The 3,726-nt window shown below is 61.5% G+C and overlaps 1 long non-coding RNA gene across 2 annotated transcripts; it reads left to right on the plus strand.

Annotated features, from left to right (window-relative positions):
- The first annotated feature begins 718 nt into the window (after positions 1-718).
- Positions 719-3,378, plus strand: LOC121090753. 2 transcript variants are annotated; one of them, XR_005828706.1, is made up of 2 exons: positions 719-1,321; positions 1,653-3,378. It is a non-coding gene; the product is annotated as an uncharacterized LOC121090753 (long non-coding RNA). The 2 variants fall into 2 exon arrangements; XR_005828705.1 differs by having other exon boundaries at positions 1,658-3,378.
- Positions 3,379-3,726: the final 348 nt, after the last annotated feature.

A 3,726-nucleotide genomic window follows, 5' to 3' on the forward strand; every position in this document is an offset into this window, starting at 1 on the left:
AGGCTCTCTCCCCGCGGGTCGCTCCTTGTTTTAAAAGGCAGCATTTCTGCGGACAACACCCGGAGCATCTCTGCGGGAGAGGGGCTGGGGGCGAGGGCTGCAGCCGCCTTGTTTTCGGCGCACGGAGTCAGCAGCTGTGATTTTTTTTTTTATTTTTTTTTTTTTTTTTGGCTGAATAATCCTTTACGGGGAGGGGGTGTGCGGGGAAAGGGGGGGGGGGGGGGGGGGGAGAGGCTGGGGGAGGAGGGAGGGAAAGTGGATCAACATCACCGAAGGAGGACAGCGAGCAAGATTAGGGCTGGCTAATGATAAATGAGAAGGCGCCGCTGACAGCTCCTCTCTCCGCGCAGTGCCCTCCCGGCTGCTCCGCGCTGCGCGCTCCCTCCGCACCCCTCCGGCCGCCTGCTCCGCTCCCCGCCGCCGGCCTGGCTTGATCCACACACCCCCCCTTCCTTCTTTTTTTTTTATATATATATTTTTATATATATATATATACATACATATCATTTTCACCTCTCCTCCGCATAGCGCGGGGGGGGGGAATTCCCTCCCTCAAGCATCTTCCGCGGGATTACGCGCCTGGCCGCGCTGCTGCACCGGCTGCCGGACGGAGGGACCATGGCGGGGCTGCCGCAGGGGGTATTTCCTTCGCTCCTCTTGTTGTTTGGGGGGGGGAGGGGGGGGGGTGTTGGGGTTGGGGTCGGGCCGGGAAGGGAAGGGGGGGAGGGCGGCATGACACCCCTCAGCATCTCCGGGGGGGAGGGGGGGTGCAATGGGGGCTGCGCACCCCCCCTTCCGCGCCCTTTCTTCCCCCCTCGGAGGGCTGGGGCGGGGGGGGAGTGCCAGGGCGGTTTAGCCGTGAGCTCTGCCCGTCACCCCCCGCCGTGGTACCCGGGTGACCTTTCAAATCAAAGCCCGGCTCGTACCTACCAAGGTGCATTGGCCAGCAAGGGCTGGGGAGGGGGGGGGGGGGGTGATGGGGAGGAGGGGTGATGCACCCGGGCTCTCCCCCTCCCTCTGCCTTTCCCCCTCCCTCCCTCCCTCCCTCGCTGCTCCCTCCCTCTCTCTCTGCTGCATTTTGCATGAGCTATCTAGGTCATTAGCATTTTAGCGTATGCAAGACTTGACAAAGCTGATGAGAAGCCAGATGGGCCCCTCTCCTCTTTTTTTTGCACCACTTGGGATCTGAGCGAAAGGATTGACTGCAGCAGGCGAACGGGGGAAGGTTTATTGCGCTCCTCCAGACCCCCCCTTTATAGCAGCGCGGCGGGGCTCGGGGCAGGCGGCAGAGCGGGCAGCGGCGGGCACGGACGGCGGGCAGGTAACGGGGCAGCGCCGCCCCCGCCGCCCCTTCCCGGGGCAGCACCCCACAGCCTTGGCTTTATTTTATTTTACAGAAATTTTTTTCCGACCGTGGGGGGGGTGGGGGGGTGGTTGGGTTTTATCCTCCCCCTTCCCCCCCCCCCCCCCCCCGCCCATCGGGCAGGGCGCGCCGAGCCCTCCGCGGGGCGCGGAGAACAAAGGCTGGGCTCCGCGGGGGCGGTGGGCAGCGCGGCCCCCTCTCCCACCTCCTCTCCTTCCCACCTCCTTTTTTTTTTTTTAATTTAATAATTCCCCCCTCTTCTTATATACATTTTTCTTTTCCTCCCGAGGAAAGGCCCCTCTCTCCGTGTTCACAGCGGACCTTGATTTAAATGTCCATACAATTAAGGCACGCGGTGAATGCCAAGAACGAGGCTGACCAGCATCGAGGCCGGAGGCTGCTCCGCGGCTCTCCGCACCCGCGGAACCCCCTTACCCACCCCCCCAGCTCGGCCGCGGGGCGCGCAGGCAGCGCTGCGCACCGGCGCAGGTGGCACCCGCAGCGCGGGGAGGGGGGCGGAGAGGGGTGGGATGGGGGGGGAAGACGACACGGCACCTTTTGAGGGGGTCTCCGGGAAAAAAAAGGGGAGGGGGGGTCCCCGTGCGCACAGGCAGCCGGGGAATGAAACCTGGAGCTGTCACTCGGGGGTGACCGCGGGCGGGCCCCGCGGGGGACGCGGCTGCTGCCCCCGCGACTGCGCCGGTGCCGCCGCTTTGTGCTTTGCCTTTTCTCTCTCCTTTTCTCCGCAGAGGGCTGCGTTTTCCCCTGCTAAAGCAAGGGCATGTCTTGGGGTCACCGGGGCTCACGCTGCTCCCCCGGCAGGGGGGAGGCTGGGGCAAAGCCGCTTTTTTCTTTATTTTTTTAAACTGTATTGTTACATTATTTTTTTTCCGGTGGCTGTTTGTTTGTCTTTCCCCTCCACCCACCCTCTCCTTTAATCCTTATAATTTCAATCAAAAGTGCCAGGGAGAAGAAGGGGGGAAGCCCTGTGTCTGCAGGGCGAGGCCGGGCATAAATCTCTTGGAGGGATAAACATGTCATTTGTTCCCTTTGTATGGTAATGCTGTCCCCCCCAGCTGCCCCCCCCCCCCCCCCCCCCCCCCCCCCCCCCCGGCAGCTGCCCTGACCATACATCCTCCCTACAAAAGATCCCAATTACCCATCGGCTGCCTCATTATACTCCTTACACAGCCCTGGCGAGAGGCGTGTGTGCGCGAGAAGCCGAGGGGAGGGAGGGGGAAGGAAAGGAGGGGGGAACCAGCACCTGAATTATTCAGAAAATAAAATAAAATTCAAAAAAATGGAAGCCCGAAGCGGCGGGAGGGGAGAGTGATGGAAGGATGCTGCAACCCCGCGGCCTAATGCGGAGCGGGTGCCCCTGCAGAGCTGCCTGCAGCGCAGGGGCTGCTCCGCCACCACCCCACTGGTTTATATTTTCCCCTCCTTTTTCACGCTTTTATTTTTCTTTATTTTTTTTCTCTCCACCTTTTTAACCAGAGAGGTGCCTGGGACCCCACCACTACCCCCTGCCCATCTCCCTGCTGGGGCCCTTCACCCGCCTGCTGCTCTCCCACCGCTTCTCCTCCCTTCCCTTCTCTTTGCAGCTGGAGGCCAACCTGCCCTGCATCCCTTCATCCCTGTGGCCGGCCCAGTGACTGTCCCAGTGCTCCCAGCAGGTGCCTTGCACCAGGCAAGGACAGGCCTTACTGGAGCGGATGGTCCCCCATCCCGCAGGGTGGCTGCAGAGCTGTGCCAAGGCGGGGGGGCCCTTTGATGACAGCATGGGGGGGGTCCATCTCTCTTTGCAGCTCTGCGCACAGACCCTCACCTATGGGACTGTGCCTGCGGGAGCACTGACAGCAGCTCGGGTTCCCTGGGACGTCTCTTTGCACCCCACACCCGGGGTGCTGCAGGTATTTCAGGGCAGCCCTCCCTGGGCTTTCAATCCCGGCAGGTGCAGATGCTGCAAGGAGCCTGCCGGGTCGTGCAGTGCCAATAAAGCTCTTTCGCTGCGGGCTCCCGCATCCTCTCCTTTGTTCGTGGAGATTTCTCACCCGTCCCTTTACAGTGGCGCAGGCAGGACCCCCTCCCCCCCCGAAGGACCCACACTCAGCACCAGGTGGGCAATGAATATTAAAATCCACCCCAAAATAAAAACCTCAGCCTTTCAGTTTGGTAGCCCACGGTCGCCTGTTCAACCCTGGGCAGGTGCCTCCACATCCGGGACCTCCAGGAGAATCTGAACTGCCAGAGGGGTCCTGTTTAATGAATAAAAGGGGGAAAGAGGAAGAGATTTGGGGTCCCTTCTATCTGGGATCACCTCCACCCCCACAGGCAGATCCCTGCCCTGCTGCACTACACTC

Source organism: Falco naumanni, chromosome 6, assembly GCF_017639655.2.
Source record: "Falco naumanni isolate bFalNau1 chromosome 6, bFalNau1.pat, whole genome shotgun sequence".
Lineage (NCBI taxonomy): Eukaryota > Metazoa > Chordata > Aves > Falconiformes > Falconidae > Falco > Falco naumanni.